The 18,830-nt window shown below is 37.9% G+C and overlaps 1 protein-coding gene across 3 annotated transcripts in view; it reads right to left on the bottom strand.

The window, feature by feature from the left end:
* The window catches only part of SMAD2 (SMAD family member 2), a 66,906-nt gene that overhangs the window by 41,218 nt on the left and 6,858 nt on the right, over positions 1–18,830 (bottom strand). The window contains exon 3 of one of the 3 annotated variants that reach the window (XM_084887053.1): positions 8,360–8,512. The exons of the other annotated variants lie outside the window; for them this stretch is intronic. The gene's annotated coding sequence lies outside the window, so the exon portion shown is untranslated. The remainder of the gene's footprint in view (positions 1–8,359; positions 8,513–18,830) is intronic. 3 annotated transcript variants of the gene reach the window in all.

Genomic DNA, 18,830 nt, shown 5'->3' with positions numbered 1-18,830 from the left:
TATTAATCTCTTACTATGTCTAATTTATAAACTTTACCATAAATATGTATTATAGGGGGAAATAGTACACACACACATACACACACACTCTAGAGACCCAATGCACAAAATTTGTGCCAAGGGGCTCAGCTTTGTCTGGAAGGTCATTCTGCTGTTTGGTCTAATTAGCATACCAGCTCTTTATTATATAGGATGGGGGGGGGGGAGAGAGAGAGAGAGAGAGAGAGAGAGAGAGAGAGAGAGAGAAGGAGGGAGGGAGGGAGGGAGGGAGGGAGGGAGGGAGGGAGGGAGGGAGAGAGAGAGAGAGAGAGAGAGAGAGAGAGAGAGAGAGAGAGAGATATCAGTACTACCTGTCGTATCAGGCATCCACTGGGGGTGGGTGGGGGTGGGGGGATCTTTGAATGTGTTCCCAATGGATTAGGGGTGATTACTGTCTATCTCTTCTCTCTTTCTGATAACTGATCTAATAACTGAGATAGCTGTTAAGTAACCAGGGGGTGGGGACAGTATTCATTACTGTAATAAGACTTATATAATGGTATACTTTGAAATATCAAATTTTTCAGTGGAAAATGAGTATTTACACCACAACACTCACATTCCTCCAACCTTTAAGATAATTAACTCCCAATTGTAGTTCTGATGAGATTAGCAGTAAACTATTACTTAATTGTTTTTCCCTTTGTATACAACTCTTTTTCCCTTTGAGTTAATTTCCTTTGTTTTTTATTGCTTGGTTTTCTATGTACCTACAAATTCTTCCCATACTCTTCACAAGACCCTCAATTAAATTTTAATGCTGATGACTTTAATCTCAAAATAAGAGATAAGAAAGATCAGTCAATTGACTGCTTGATGACAGAACTGAAAAGTTAAGATTTGAGATGAAAATATTCAGAAACCTAGTTCTGAGAATTATTATAAAAAATCAACTAGACTGAAACAACAAATTTTATCAGATACTTACCAAACTACACATTAAAAAAATATTCCATGATGCCCTAGCTGGTTTGGCTCAGTGAATAGAACGTCAGCCTGCAGACCAAAGGGTCCCGGGTTTGATCCCAGTCAAGGGCTCGTACGTTGGTTACAGGCTCCTCGGGCCCTGGCCCTGGACAGAGGCAACCAACTGATATGTTTTCTCTCACATTGATGTTTCGCTCTGTCTTTCCCTCTCCCTAATAAATCAATGGAAAAATATCCTCAGGTGAGGATTAACAAAACAAAACAAAACAAAGCAAAACAAAACAAAAATATCCATGAGTGGAGTTCTATTCCTAATCAGTTTATAGAAAATCACAATAGACCATCACTTTTACCCTAATAATCAAAACAGGTCATGTAAGCTACAAAATCATAGTTTTTCTGAACCCATCAGAGAGAGAAGGATGCATAGTAACCTAAGTGGAATTAACTGATAGAAAAGAGGCTCACAGATGGTGTCTTTCCTGATGGAGGGGCTAAAGAGGAATAATTCCACCATAAGAGAAACCAGCCTACCTTTAATAAATCTTAACATATAGGCTGGCAAGACATATCAGAATTCCACAAAGCAAATCACTCATTCCCACGGGTCTTCACCAAAGTGCTTGAAAAAATGTCCAAGATTGGGGGACAGAGCTGGAAAGCTGAGAGATAGCCTAAGAAACTTACAGTCTTCCTCAAATGCAATAAATCTGTCCTCTGATGGGGGGAGAAGGGTGGGATGGGCAAAAGTGAAAAAAAAAATTATTCCAAAACTCGCCAAACATTAAGCTGCCAAGGGCTGAGGTTAGACAGGAGAGTTGAGAGAACCATTTCCACCCAGAAACTCTGCACATTATTACCAGACAGGTAGGTATGCTGAGAGAAAACCCTGGAAGGCATTACTGGTAGAGAGGTTCTCACAACAGACACAAAAAAGCCTGGGGCAGGGCTGATGAGCACAAAGTACTCCAGAATGACCAAAGAACAGACAGGCTATAAAGCAGAGAAAATGCCCAAAGGTCCCACAGCTGATGGCTCAGATATAATGCACAAAGAAATAACTGAAATTACAATCAGACAACAAATCTTGCAGAAAGTGAAAAGTCTTAATCCTGCTCTCAAAGCACTTAAAAGAAATCAAAGTGAAATTGCAACAAAGCCCAGAATTAACTCCACTATTCATCCTATTGACTTAGCCCCACTATCAGACTATCTTAAGAAACTAGAGGCCCAGTGCATGAAATTCGTGCACTGGTGCAATCCCTAGGCCTGGCCCGTGATTGAAATGCAAGCATCTGGTGTGGAAGGGCAGGTCCCAGCTGACCTCTGGGCCCTTGGCAGCAGCTGGGCCCCTGCGCCCCTGCACCCCCACTGTCCCCTCCATCTGAGCCACAGCGCCCAAGTCCCCATGCGAAGATGTGGTGAGCACGACCAGTTGCTGCGGGTCAGAGCACAGAGTGGGCCTCTGGGCCACCCAGCAGCGCTGCATGGAAGCTGGGCAGGCAGTGCGCACTCTCCTGGCCAGCCTCACAGACCAGCTCCTGCACCAACCCACGGGGAGCCTGACCAGCCCCTGCAATCCTGGCAGCTGTTGGCCTGGCTCATCTGGAAGATGCTGCACGGAGAGGGGTGGGCTCCTTGCAGCCCCCAGGCACCTGAGGGCGGGGGCTTCCCTAGTGTGCAAGCCCTGGCATCCCAGAGGGAGGGTAGCAGGAGGAGTGTGAGCAAGCTTGGTGGACACCCACATTCTCACCACACCTCTGTCCTGTCACCCCCACCCCCGGTTAGAGGTCGCAGTGTGTCACCAACACCCGTCACGTTCCATGCCTCCCCCTGGTGGTCAGCACACATCATAGTGAGTTATTGAACTCCTGGACTCCCGATGGAACAACCGCCTAAGGGGACAATTGGCATATTAGGCTTTTATTATATAGAATGATGGCCCATTTCTTGGAAGCAAATAATGCTTACTTCAATCTGTACTATTTTTTTTACAAACATTCCGCACTCAATCAATTACAAGACAGAATAGCAAACATCAGTCAAAAGATGAAATTATATGAGTATACAATTATAAAACTCACAAAAAACATTTTATCAAATATAAATTACAATTTTGAAAAAGTTTCAGGACAAATACCTTAAAAAGTACCACTATAAGTTAAATGGATTTCTTTAAGAATTTCTCAAACCTTCAAAATGCCAATGCATACTGTAAATTTCAGAAGAAAGGAGGTTGCAGATGACTAAAGATGGAAGCCTAAGGGAGCCTGCCCACAACTTGCAGGTAGCATCTGCAGGCATATTTACACAAATGTTGGGAAACAGGGCCTAAGGAGCTATGGGAAATATTTAAAATTATTTGACATGTTATCTAATCACAAACTTTATATGGGACACTGGTGGGAAGGATGCTGTACTAGAACTATACATTTTCTTGAAAAAGAATTGTAAGTATAATTCTCAAAAAACGACTTTGAATTCTCAGGGGACCACAATTACAATTTGACAGCAGCACTGTTGTCTAGTGGTAGACTAGAATGGACATGAATAAGCACCATAGTATATAAAACTACAACTTGACAAAATAAAGCAAACTACAAAATTCCATTAAATACATATGTAATAATCCACCAAAGTAAACACGACTACCAAGCAGCAAAAGGTATACTTGACTACCTTTGGTATCTGCTAAATTCCTGCTCTGTCACAAATCATACTATGTAAGGAGCAAGCCAGCTATATAAACCTCAATACCATGTGACACAGTCTTATCCGAGCACAGAGAGCAAGCTGATAAATTCAACCTTTGGAAGGGAGAGGTATCGCTAAAGTGACACCAGAGCAAGTCTTAAGGGAGAAAAAATACACCAAGCAGAAAGTTAATTTTTTAGGGATAAGGAAATTTTTTGAATATCGTATATAATAAAAGGCTAATATGCAAATCGACCAAACAGGGGAATGACTCGATGCAGGAGCTGCCCCCTGGTGGTGAGTGTGCTCCCATAGTGGGAGCACTGCTCAACCAGAGCCAGGCTCGCGGCTGTCGAGTGCAGCGTCAGTGGCAGGAGCCTCTCTCACTTCCACAGCAGTGCTAAGGACCCGTTGGGGGATGTCCACCTGCCAGGGATATTCTGCTGGGGAGTGGGCCTAAGCTGGCAGGCAGTCATCACCCAAAGGGTTCTGGACTGCAGGAGGGCAAAGGCTGGGCTGAGGGACCTCCCCACTTCAGTGCACGAATGTCATGCACTGGGCCTCTAGTGGAATATAAGAAAGTAATGTGTAGGAGATAGGGGAGAGGAAAGCTAGTCAGATGAAAAAGCTGAATACAGAAGTTAGAGCTAATGATAGGACTATTCATTATTTTAGAAAAAATTCACACTGTTACTGAGCAACTGGATATGAACAGTTTAGGGAAAAGGAGGACACAAAGCTAACTGTTGCTAACTAATGTAACTGAGCATGTAATTGTTCACTAATCACTATTTGGAACACAGAAAGAAAAGCAAACCTGAAGGATACAGTTACAGGGTCAGTATTATACATGCTTTGATTTAAGCGTTTATGTTCATCATATGGCCAGAAAGTGGAAGCTCAGAAGAGAGGGTGGTCAGCGCACAAATAAGAGTGTGTGTCCAAGCAAGGCAGAGATAATCAGTCCTGCAGAAAAGCAGAGCATCCAGTCTCTAAGCTTGGTTTGGAACAACTCTCTGGGTCTTGTTGCAGGCCCACCCCAATGTTATCTTTAGAAAACTCTGAAGGATCATCCCTATTCCTTGTGAAAAACTGATTATGACAAGGACGATATAAGGATCATTTTATTTAAAAGTGTCGATATGTTTGACTTAATGTATTCATGAGAATTTAGCCTAAGAAAATGATTAAAAATCAAACATGTATAAACAGCAAAAATGAAAGGGATTTCCAGTGTTAGACTCTGAGTTTACAGGTTCTCTGTTACACTTTTGTTAGGAGAATGTTTCTTAAGAGTTGAGATATATTCTTGGGGATCTAATTTTTCTATAAAACCTTTTTAAGTTATTTTTCTTTATGGAAATAAAAACAAGAAAAGTTTAAGGCTATTCAGGATCATTTGAATGGCTTCATGACCTAGTACTGCCACATGATTTCAGTGTCCCAAGCCTTAGAGAACAGCAGTTATAACCACTTTGGAACTATGTGAGCATTTAAGTTAGCAGCCTTAAGTTATGTCTTAGTAAGCATGGCTGCTTGACATCTGGCTAATTATCTCAGCAGAATTTTTAAATTATGCAATAAAATAATATTTTTCAGTAATGATGACAATGCTTTTTTATCAATTGAGCATTTTAAATATCTAGGATATTTAGCCAATAGTTTTGTAATACAAACATATTGAATTTAAGCTTTTATAAGGAATCAATGTCAATATGTTCTACGATGAAGACAAAATGAAATAAAAGAAAACTAAATTTAAAATCAAGTTGTTGATATGTGAACAAATCATTTACCGACTCTACAGATTTCCTTCACTAGTGTGGCAGCAAGCTCTATACTGAAGTTAGAATTTTTTTTCAACATCTGCAAAAATTGAAAAATAAGTTCAGACACTAATTCTGTTCCTAATTCCAGCTCTAAGTGATACTTAGATAATTCAGGTTTCAATAGAATAGGAAGACAATAGCTAAGTAAGAAAGCTTATCAAGTGATACCTTAGTAAAATTGGGATTATAAGATTACTCACTGGAAAGTTTCAGTTAAGTAAGAGGTCTGATTTTCCTGAACTAACAGATAAAGCATTCAAGTTATTAATAATTGTTTAAGTTTTGCAATTACCATTCTCTATGTTTTATTAAACTATAGTTCATATTCTTTGCAAAGTCATCAACTATTCTTTCCTTTATTTACTGTTTTTATTCTGATACTAGTGGCCTGTTGCTCGTATTCATGCACACTGAAAGGAAATTAATTAGAAGAAATAACATGACACAACAACAACAAAGACATGATATAAAAACAACCGGTAAATTGATTAAACTTATTCTAATATTTCTCTGTATACCACATAAGAGTAAAAAACACTTTCAGAGTGCTTGACTGATTTCCCTTGTGATGAAGTATTTACAACTTTAACATCACACAGTCTTCGAACTCAAGAGAAAACATCATATAACTGATCATGTCCAAAAATGGGTTCAGGAAGGAATATTCCTACTCTGTCTAGACTGGCACCAGCGAGAGCTTTATATGTATCACGCATGTGCTAATCAACATTTATTTTTAAATTGCCAGAGTATGTCATATATACAGCCGATAGGTTGGTTGGTCGGATGGTCATACAGTCATATAGCCTTTTATAAATACTTAGCTAAACCTAGCACTGTATATGTATTTCAAAAAATCTCTAAATCTTTGGAATATTTTACTTTGTCTTTTAGAACACAATTTTATATTTTAACCATGGTATTTCTCTTACGATATAACTTTGCTTCTTTTCAAAGAAACCCCTTTCTGCACCCAAATACAGTAGGAAATATATACTGAATGCTAACTACGACACAGTCTGAGAGTCAGGTAAGCATTAACTCATTTAATTCTAATTAGAATCCAGTGGAATAGGTACCATATATAATAATGAAAGCGTAGTATGCTAATTAGACTCAACATCCTTCCGAATGGCCTTCTGGACAAAGCCAGGGCTGCGAGGAAAGCCCGGGTCCTGGGTGCCTGCCAGCAACCAGAGGGAAGCCCGGGTCCTGGGTACCAGAGGGAAGCTGATGCCAGCAGCTGGGGGAAGAAAGGCCTACTCTTGCACGAATTTCATGCATCAGGCCTCTAGTTAATTATAAATGAGGAATCTGAGGCATGAAAAAGTACCTTGATATTATAAAGATATAGAGGCCTGGTGCACAAAATTCGTGCACGGCTAGTCTCTTTAGGCCTGGCCAGTGATCAGGGCCGATCAGGTTCCCCACCTCCGGGCCTCCCTGCCTCTTCCTTCCCTCACTCCCTCAGTACCCAACTGCCCCTGCTGGTCGCACACCATGTTCCGCACTGCCCCCTGGTGGTCAGTGCACATCATAGCGAGCGATGGAACTCCTGTTCTCCTGGTCGAATTCCCAAGGGGACAATTTGCATATTAGCCTTGTATTATATAGGATTCCCCCCATGTATTCTCAGACATTTTAGTTTTGCTTTTCACATCTAGATATCCAACATATCAGAAATTTGTTTTTATTTAAGGGGTGAAACAGCAATCTAAACATCTCCTGTAAAGACAGACTATTTTATCAGCACTTAAGTAATTTATCTTTTCTTTAATAATTCATAATACCACTCCTATCACACATCAAATCCCTATAAAATAAATTTATGATTGGGGGCTTTATATTCTGTTCATTTCTGTACTTGTTCATAACTTCAATATCACAGAATTTTATTGCTTCTCAAGAATGTTGATATCTGCAGAGTAGATATCATTACTTCTCAAATTTATGTTGGTTATTTTAAGGTTAACTTTTCAAATCCCACCAAACTTAAGAGTTTTTTAAAAATATATTTGTATTGTTTTGAGATAGTGACTTTAATGTGCTCAAGTTTATCAATTTAAATTTGAGCACATCAATCTAAAATCTTATATGATGTATACACATGTAGCTTCTTAAAAAAATCTTCCATATGCTATCTTTATAAAGTCTAAAGTTCTCTTTCACATCTGCAATTTATTTTTGTGTGTGGTGCAAGGCAGGTACCTTCTCCTCCCCAGCAAAGATAATAAACTGAATCTTCTCCCCTACTGATTACAATGCTATTTGTTTTTCTGAGCTCTTTCTCCCTCCCCCCAATTAGTCTATATCTGAGGTAAATACTGTGGCTTAACTACTAAAGCTACAGAATTTGTCTTTGTACCGGATAAAGTAAATTCTCTTTTACCTGCTGGGATTTTAATTGGAATGATACCAAATTTACAAACAAGTAGAAGAAAACTGATAGATTTATGGTAATGTGCCTTCTAGTCATAAACACAAGTATATATTTTATAATTTGAATTATACATGTCTTATTTTCTCCACTCAGGTCCCACATGTTTTTGTTTTATTTCTTCCTAGGGATTTTGTAGTTTGTGCTGTCATTTTAAATGGTGGGATTTTTTTTATTTTATTTAAATTTTGTTTGTCGCTGATATAGACATGCTTTGGTTTTTACATCTTAACTTTTTGAATCAACTTCACTGATGCATAACTTATCTATGTAATAAAAGCTTAAGCTACCATTACAACAGAACCAGAACGACCAGTTGTTATGATGTGCACTGACCACCAGGGGGCAGATGCTCAACGCAGGGAGCGCCACTCAGCCAGAAACTGGGCTCACGGTTGGCAAGTGCAGCGGTGATGGCGTGAGCCTTTCTCACCTCTGTGGTACCACTAAGGAGCAGCGAGCCAAGCAGTAAGGAGCGGAGCGAGGGGTCCCGGACATCCTCCAATGGGTCCCAGACTGCGAGAGGGCACAGGCCAGGCTGAGGGACACGCACACCCCCAGTGCATAAATTTCGTGGACCAGGCCTCTAGTATATAACGAAATGCACAAATGTTATATACCGGTAATTCAATGAGTACTAAAAAATGTATACCTCCATATATCCATCATCCCAAAGCATAGAATAATTCCATTATTTCATAAAGTTTCCTTGTGTCCCTTTTAGTCAATCTGCTTTCCTTACCCCAGGCAATTACTGATCTGACTTCTATCAAGGTAATTTTACCTGTTCTAGAAATTCATATAATTGAATATTATGTGTACTCTTCTGTGCCCCCCCTTTTTATTTTTAGTTTCTAAGAATTTTTGTAAAAAATGTACTGCAATTTATCATGTCTTTTTCCCTTTGCCCAGCTAAGGTTTTCACTTGGGTTTTGCTTTTTGGTTTTTTACTTAACTTTATTTTGGTGGTGCTATGAATTTGTGTTTAAATTATAATCTAGTCAAGATTTTTATATGGGTTTTTTTCCTTTCCCCTTTGATGTGTTAATGTGATGAACTTCATTTACAGGTTTTCTAACAATCATCTTTACATTCTTGAGGTAACCCTTAGTCATGGTATTTTTTTTATAACAAATACTAAAATTTTATCTAAAACTTCCACACACACACACACACACACACACACACACGGTTTTAAAGGAGGTTCAGTTAGCAAGCATGCAACAATTACAGAATATGTATTCTTTTCAAGTACTCATGAAATTTTATAAGAATTGTTGATCTACTTAGACCTCAAAGCAATTGTTAACAAATTCCTAAGAATTTATATCTTATAAATTACATCCTTGGATCTTATTGCAATTCAGTCAGAAATATAACAGGAAGATAGCAACAGCTCCCAAATCTGAAGTTGTATATTTCTGAATTTATGAGATGAGGAACAACTCATAAAAATTAAGAAGTGCTTAGAAAAGAATGCTGAAAATACTACCTGTCAAAACTAGATACAGCAAAAATCCCATTTGGGAAACTTTAGATAGAATTTTAAATGTTTATTAGTGAAGAACTAAGTAAAAATTAATGAGCTAAGTGTACAATGTAATGAATTAGAAAGAGAAAGGTAATTAAGTTGAGAAACAATGGAAAAAATATATAATTGGAGCAACTAAACCAAGGGTGCTAAGTTGAAAAACTTTGCCAAGATTGGTGGAAGAAAAGATTGTAGATGTATTAGAAATAAAGAAGGGTATGACTACAGCAAATAGATTTTGAAACTAAGTACACCAAGTTTTTTTTTTACCTTTAACTTAAAAGTGGAAAAGACAATTTCTAATAAAATAAGCTATCAGAATTGGCTTAAGAAGAAGAAACTTAACTAGGTTGTAATTTAAAATCTTAAATTCATTAGAAATCTACCTATACAAAAAAAAAAAAAATTAAGTAAAAATCCAAACCCAGATGAAAACTTCAAATGACCAAATTCTATAAAATATGAGTCAGTAATTCCAATCATAATACAAAATGTTATAGAAAAAAAACGCAAAAAGTCATTTTGCAAGTCAATTGTATTCTTGATACCTCCAATGGGATAGGTATTATGAGAAGGGGAAATGTCTAGTCCACATCTCAGATGGCAAAATTTTAGATAATGAAGATAGCGAACCTGAGGAACGTCTCTAAGAAGCAAAGATGGGGATGAAGAATATTAAAAGGGATCCACCAACATCAGCAGGATCACATTCCTTCAATAAAGAAAAGCAATTGGTTTTCTGATAATCAGAAGCTATCAGAGCGAAATATAAAAATCTCATCCTGGGAATGTCCATGACTAAGACGATTAAATGATATGTTTTGAAATTGGTATATGGGGTGGGAGTCAAGTTAAAAGGAACAGTTTCCTTTTTAAAGAATGCTGTAAGACTATCTTTGAAGCCTCCCTTTTCTTTTTTTAAAGATTGAGTGGTACACTAATAAATGAGTTTGAAATGTGACATAAATTATGTTTAATATACAGATTTTAAAACATTTGCTAATTTTGTAGCTTCGTGTGATTAGTATCCAAAGGTTACAGATAATTAAATCAAAACTAATTTAAAAAAAAACTTTTTTAAGTTTTTACTCTCCCTTACCAGCAAGTTCATTTTGAATTTATATATTAGGCTTATGGAGATATTTATTCTCTACCAACTCATTTTGTGTTTTCTAATTCCTATGCATTTTTCTTTATTTTTTTCTCCTTTCCCACCTCTACAAAATTATCAAATTTTCTTCTTTTACACCCCTTCATCCCCACTGACTTGCAAGTTACACATTCTGTTATCCTTAAGACATTTTTCATGAGAAACTTTAATCAGTAGTTACTGATAGTAGCCTATTTTAAAAAACCATAATAAAGGCATTTAAAAAGAAAAGACAATCTCACAAGGATAGGGGGAAAGAATAAGGAGGAAACAAGCAAAATTTTGATAACTGGAAAATGGATGGATGAGTACTAACTATGAACTCCTAAGAGAGACTATTAATTCTATTAGGTCTAGTAATAATTAATGTCGTTTTCTAATACTTTTTAAATCGAATTTATTTAAACAATACAACAAAATTTAATCAACAATATAGTTGCCATTGTTTTCTACTACTTGTGCCCAACGCTCAGGAAGCATTTTAATCCCTCTGTTGTAAAATTCTTGTGATTTTGATGCAAAAAATTCGGTCAATGCATTTTTGAGGCATTCTTCATTATTAAATTTTTTTCCAAGAAGAAAGTTTTGCAAAGAACGAAACAAATGGTAATTGGAAGGGGCAATATCAGGAGAATATGCAGGTTGAGGGAGAACTTCCCATTCCAACTGGCGCAGTTTTTCAGCAGTGATTCTTGCAGTATGCGGTCCTGCATTATCGTGGTGAAGAATTACGCCCTTCCGATTAATCAGCGCGGGTTCTTTTTCTCTTAAAGCTTGGGCTAACCTTTCCAATTGGGCACTATATACTGCACTTGTAATGGTTTGGTTAGATGATAAAAGTTCATAATGAAGAATTCCTTTAAAATTCCACCAAACACACAACATCACTTTTTTCGCATGCAAGTCAGGTTTTGGCGTGGGCTGCAGAGCCTCATTTTTGTCCAACCATTGAGGCTGCCTTTTCAAATTAACATACAGCACCCATTCTTCCTCTCCGGTAACAATTTGCTCTAAAAACGGCAAACGGTTTTGACGAGAAAGGAGCGAACTGCAAATTGTGACTCTTTGATCACGGTTGTTGTCGGTCAACTCATGAGGAACCCATTTTCCAAACTTTTGGACTTTGTCAAGTGCACGCAATTGATTGGAAATTGTTTTTTGTGAACAATTTAAAGTTGTCGCAAGCTCTTGTTGGGTAATTTGAGGATTTTACACCAAAAGAGCTTGAAGAGCTTCTTGATCAAAATTGGACACACGGCCTCGACCACTCTTGTCATCTAACGAAAAATTTCCCTCGCGAAATTTCTCAAACCAACGCTGGCATTTTCTGGCGCTAACTGCATCTTGACCAAGAGCACTACAGATGTTTTTTGCAGCCTCACTTGCTTTTCTTCCTAATTGGAACTCGTAAAGCATGCAGTGCCGAATATGCTCTTCATCCGCCATCTTCTTAGCCCTAGTTTTGCAACAAAAACCAAACCAAACACAAACTTTTTCAAGCAAAACTTGTTAATTGCACTTCACACATTCTGTAGATACCACGTGTTTGAAGGTTATGTCAATACAAGTCAACGCCAAGCAAGATTTTAAACGAATGTTTAAAAACGACATTAATTATTACTAGACCCGATAGGCTAACTGTAGGTAAATGTCCTGTTTTATAGGACAGAATCCTCAAAAGGTTAAGTAACAGCTCCAGTCATAGCAGGAACTGAGGGGAAGGAGATAAAATAGGCAGGATTGGGTGAGAGATACTTGAGAGGCATTTAGATCCTTAGATGGGTAACTGCCTCTCTCCAGAGAACTAAATATTTATTCTTGGCAGAGGGTGAAACACTCTCCCTAGACTAGAAGATGGCCTGAGTACCATTAGGAGAAGCGAGGAGTAATGAAAATGAGCATACTGCATGCTAAAAGTACACTCTTCAACCCTTCTACTGGGTTCTGGCTCCCAAAAATACTAGCAGCCAGACCTTTACCTGTTTAGTCATACTGAGACTCCTCTCTGGGGTACCTGACCAACCCCAAAAGGGAAAATGTACACATACTAATATTGAGAGTTTACCAACAAACAGCCCACTCAGATCACTCTCCAGTGAAACTGAAAGGAGACAAAGCTTCACCCACATGCTTCATTTCCCATCAGCTTGCTAGAATAGACCCCTACCTTCTTAACCTAGTACAACTTTACCTGAGAGAAAAATGCGAAAACAGAAAAATGCAACTGCAAAAAATTTGAGACTATCCGGAGAAAAAACATAGTGTAAAAATCATCAATATACATAGAGAAATAAGAGAAGATATAGCCACCCTGAAGCAAGAGCAGCATCCTGCTGTACAAAGGGAACATTGATTAAAAGAGCTCTTAAACAGCTTGACAGGAGTGGGGATGGGGAAAGGGACCAACATGAGGGTTGGAAGATAAAATAAGAGAAAATCTCTTAGAAAGTAAATCAAAAACAAAGATGAAAATTAATATAGTAAAGTGAAGAAAACTGAAGGACCAACTCAGGAGGTTCAATGTCCAAACAGAACTTTCCAAAAAGACATCAGAGATAATGGAAGGCGGAGGAGAGGAGGGTTTATAAAGAAATCAAGAAATATCCCTGGAACTGAAAGATAGGAATTTCCAGATTGAAAGGACCCATCAAGACCCCAGGACAATGGATGAAAACACACCAACATCAAGACCAGTGGCTGTGAAACCTCAGAATGCTGAACACAAAGGGCCTAAAATCTCCAGGGGGGGAAAACCAAGTCATATGGAAAATAATCAGAATACCTTTGGTTTTCTCAATAGAAACACTGTAAGTGAAGTCAACAGAGCAATGCCTTCATAACTCCAGGAAAAAAATTATTTACAACCCAGAATTCTATTTCCTAGGGTAAAATGAAGGTATTATTTTTGAACGTGCAACATAACCAAATATTTACCCCACATACACAAGAAAAGTCCTGAAGAATATTTCATCAAAAGGAGAGAGCACAAAACAAGAGTATGAGATTTATTAACAAAGGAGAGAAGTGAAGAGGGATCCAGATTGACTGCTGTGTACTAAGAGTAGAGAGGCAACCAATGCAAATTAGAGCAGGTTCAAAAACATGAAGCCAAGAGTAATGCTGGGTTTCTCCCTGAAGTTAACATACATCTTAAAAGACAATGGAAGTAAAAAAAAAAAAAAAAAAAAAAAAAAAAGGACAATGGATGTATGACTTTCACTAATGAGGCCAACAATTATCATGGTAAATGGTCTTATTATCCTATATAATAAAAGCCTAATATGCTAAGTCTCTGATCATCTGGTCAGCCGTTCAACCAATCAAAGCATGATATGCTAAGACCACTCAACCACTTACTATGATGTGCACTGACCACTAGGGGGCAGATGCTCCAACCAGTAGGTTAGCTGCTGCTGGGGTCTGGCTAATCAGGACTGAGTGAGATGAGCTGGACATGCCCTGGAGCCCTCCCCGTGGTCCCTCCCTGGCCAGCCAACCTCCCACATCTCTCCCTGGATCTGATTGTGCACTGGTGGGGTCCCTTGGCCTGGCCTGTGCCCTCTCGTAATTCAGGACCCCTCAGGGGATGTTGGAGAGCTGGTTTAAGCCAGATCCTGCAGGCCAGGCTGAGGAACCCCACTGGTGCACAAATTAGTGCACCAGGCCTCTAGTAAAACAATAAAGAATAGCCTGGTACCTCTCTCTCCTATTAAAAAAAATTTTTTTTTTCATTTATTTCAGAGGAAGGGCGAAATAAACATCAATGATGAGAGAGAATCATTGGCTGCCTCCTGCACACCCCACTGGGGATCAAGCCGGCAACCTGAGCATGTGCCCTGACCAGGAATCAAATAGTGTCCTCCTGGTTCACAGGTTGACATTCTATCACCCAGCCATGCCAGCCAGGCTGGTACCTCTCCTTTAACCACATCTTAACAAGAGATTTCTGATCCCCAGATTGCAATGCAAAAGGGAATCCTGATTAGAAGAATTCCCAAATATTAATACACATTTATATATGTATGAATGTATTTCTTTAGACCAATGCTGTCCAATGGAAGTAGGATGCAAACCACATATATAATTATAAATTTTCTATTAACCACATTTTAGAAGTAGAGTAAAAAAATAGGTAAAATTGTTTTAATAATGTTATTAATTCACCCCAATATGCCAAAACTATCATTTTAATGTCAAATCAGTATTAAAGATGGAAATAATTTACATTCTACTTTGTAGATTAAGTATTATACTTGCAGCCCATCTTGATTTGAACTAGCTACATTTCAAGTGTTCAATAGTCACATTTGTCTAGTGGCCAGATAGCAGTAACAATGGTTACATTCTGGAAAGTATATTAGGTAGCAGGATGCAGACGATCTGAAGGAGACTTTTCATTATTTGTTCCTTTTGAACTTTGTACTATATGCATTTATTACCTACTTTAAAAAATGAATACATTCCCTAAATAAGTATACAAGTGTAAATATCCTACTTCTAGAAATCTACCTTATATATGTGTATAATGACGACTTTTAATACCACAAGACTGGAAATACTAACCTAAGTGTCCATCAATAGAAGACTGATGAAATAGTGAAATAGTAGTATACTATAGACACTCACACAAAAGGATACTGTGCAATCAAAAGAAAAAGTAAAAAGTATGAACATGAAATAATCTACAAGATGCATTATTAAGTAACATACATATATGGCCACTTGTACTATTGTAAAAGCTAACATATGGAGAAAGTTTGCTCAGACATGCATAAAATCTCTGGAATAATTCATAAAAACCTAGTAATGCTACTTGTGTTTGAAATGGCAATTGAGTGGCAAGCAGCAGGCTGACACACTGATACACACACACACACACACACACACACACACACACAATCTCTTTTGGACCTTTTACAATCCTATATATACAAATTGTCCTCTCAACCAGGAGTTAGACCAGGGGATGGGGCTAGCCAGCCAACCGCCTGAGGCACCTCCCCACTTTTGGACCCACCCTTGATTGGCCCCCTCCACCCCGATTAAAGGTGGGGCCAGACAGCCAACTGCCCATGGCCCCTCCCCTGGCCAGCCCTGCCCCAAATGGCCCTGATTGAGTGGGCTGGCCGGACCCCACCCATGCACGAATTCATGCACTGGGCCTCTAGTAATACATACTTGTAAAAAACAAAAACAAAATACCCACTCTTTATACTTAGCTGGTATTTTGCTTTTTATTGACCCTGCTTAATGTTTAAAGTTCATGTATAAAGACTAGCATTTTTCTAGTTTCTCCAAAGAGTTTGAGGCTTTTTTCCCAGCAGAGGCCATAGATGTTTCAATGACATCGGAACAGTTTTTACATAAATATATAATTTTAGCATACAGTTCTTAGAGTTTTGTCTCCCTTCCCCGAATGGCATTACAACCCCATCCCCTGCTACTGAATTCTTTATCTAGTAATTTCCCTAAGACCTCCTTTTCCTGAACACTGACTTTTCTAAGTTTCTTGTTCTTAGGGGCTTTTCTTTCCCTCTCTAGATCAGACATATATAAAAGAAAACAAGTCTAACATTTTATCCAACATTTATAGCTGAAGAGCCTAATCTGTGTCTGTTCTACTATGCCTATGTGATTTTAAGAAATCTAGAGAACAGTCAATAATGGCATAGACTGAAGAAAGTAGTATGATAACTGAGAAAAGACTGCTAAACTTGGCAGTTCAGAATTCACTGATGACTTCCGAAAGGCAAAAAAAAAAAAAAAAACTACACAAAGTCCAAGTCTAGAAAAAAAAAGGAAGTGATTAAGTATAGAAAGCAAATGTAATTTCAAATATAAAATACCCCCAAAATACCTATATGAATTTTTACTTTAAGAGGAAAGTCAAGTTAGATACTGCAACATAAAACACTTGAAATGTGATGGTTCTGCCTTCACAAAGAACACCGCAAGTCCCACCAGAAATAGTATAAAATCATTATTAGATTTTTGGCAATCCATAAGCATGTTATCATACAAGGTAGAGAAAAAAAGATTACTTATGATCTGGATTTTTACAAGTTTTTTTCGTCAAAGAAATCATTACAATAGAAAGAATTAAAAAATAAAAATACATTAAAAGCCATTTTTTTAAAAAATAGATTTTTCCATTTTCACTATAACTATACTTTTTCCAAAGTTATAAGTTAGTAAAGAAACACACTGCCAATTGGAAATCTAAGTTGACCCTGTGGAGAACGATGGCCAATGTGTCTTTTAAACAAAGCAAATAGAAAAATTAATGTGTTCAAGAAACTAGAAACACCCATCAGAAAGGATATATGCACCCCTATGTTCATAGTGGCACAATTCACCATAGCTAAGATTTGGAAACAGCCTAAATGCCCATCAGCAGATGAGTGGATTAGAAAACTATGGTACATTTATACAATGGAATATTACGCTGCTATAAAAAAGAATTCTTACTATTTGCAGCAGCATGGATGGAACTGGAGAGCATTGTACTAAGTGAAATAAGCCAGGCAATGAAAGAAAAATACCACATGATCTCACTCATTTATGGAAAATAAGAAACATTTTAACTTGATGAACAAAAACATAGATGCAGAGGCAGTAAAGTATCGAACAGACTGTCAAATTACAGCAGGAAGGCTGAGGAGTGTTGGGGGAGGGGCAAGGGGGAAGAGATCAACAGAAGGAATTGTATGCATGCATATAAGCACAGCCAATGGACCCAAGACACTGGTGGGATGGGATGTGAGCATGCGACAGGGAGGTAGGAGAGGTTGGGGGAAGGTCAATGGGGGAAAAAAGGAGATATATGTACTACTATTTGTAATACTTTAAACAATAAAATTAAATTAAAATTAAATAATAAATAAATAATGTGTTCAATTTTGTGAGCTGCTAAATCTAATGTTAGAGCTTGAATTTAATCCTAAAATTGGTCTTGGTTCAGTGAAAGCCATATTATATAGGCACTGCCAGGGAAGAAAACTACCTGTTTTTTAGTTGCGTTATATTCCTTTTACCTTTCATGAATCTAGAGTTCTATAATCAGCTTGTAAACATAAATTTACATACTGATTTATCATTCCCAAATTATAAAATGTCATCCATCAGACTACACAGGCCCAGACACAAATTGCACAAATATTCAGTACTCCAACTGACCTTCAAATTCCTAGGTCTGTCTTGACCCTCTGCTGAGCAACAATTTAGATCCAGGTCAAGTGTATACAGCTCTCAAAGTGTAAAAGTGCAATCAAAACAAAGTCTAAAAGCACTGTCCAAAAGAACCTTCTATTAGATTAAAATTATAGTTAAATTAACATTCATTTCCTCAGTCACAGTTGCCTTATTTCAAGTGCTAAATAGCCACATTTGGCCAATGGCTACCATATTGGACAGTGCAGGTATATAGCAAACATTTTCCCTTAAGATCTATTATTCCTCAGTAGAGTTTCCAACGGGTAAGAATGACAGGAAAACTAAGCAGGCAGGGTTTCAGCACCCATCTATTCCCCTTACATTTTGAAATTCTGCATGTTTGTTTGCTTTTTTAATGAGCCTGACAGATGCTGTTGTGTGCATAAGTGTGTGTGAGTGTGTGTGTGCTCTAAGTTTGAAAATTAGTGATATAGAGCAGAAATGGTCAATATGCAAACCTCAGACCAAAGCTGGAGCCCCCTCATACTTAAACAATTTATAAAGAAAATTTTAACTAGCCAGTTTACATGAACTATCTACCTGTCTATGAAGTAAAACTTGGGGGAATGAGGAGGGGAAACTTGGTCTAAACTTGGAAAATTTGCATTCACTGCCACAGATAAAGCATCTTCAGTAAAAAAAAAAAAAAAAAAAAAAAAAAAAAAAAAAGTTTCCACAGCTCATTCAAATCAAAGGAGAAAGAAAGCTCATTGGCCCAGTTTCCACTACACCAGTGGTCAGCAAACCATGGCTCTCGAACCACAGTTTGCCGCTCTGTTGCCTACTGAGTTTGCCAACTACTGCACTACATCATTTATCAAGAGTTCATTCTGTGAACTTTGCAAATCAGATTCCCCATTTCACATTTTGTAATGAAGGATGCAATTAAGGAGCATTTGCTAGTATTTCCTTAATATTTACAATACCTTAACTATTCTCTGTAAAATTTTTGGAAGAAGCTTAAGCAGCATATGAGAATGTAATTTAAACAAAGGCAAATTACAAGATCAC

Source organism: Pipistrellus hanaki, assembly GCF_964339955.1.
Source record: "Pipistrellus hanaki genome assembly, chromosome: 6".
Classification (NCBI taxonomy): domain Eukaryota; kingdom Metazoa; phylum Chordata; class Mammalia; order Chiroptera; family Vespertilionidae; genus Pipistrellus; species Pipistrellus hanaki.
Note: the sequence above shows the minus strand (reverse complement) of the source record. Positions and strands in the feature narration are given on the sequence as shown.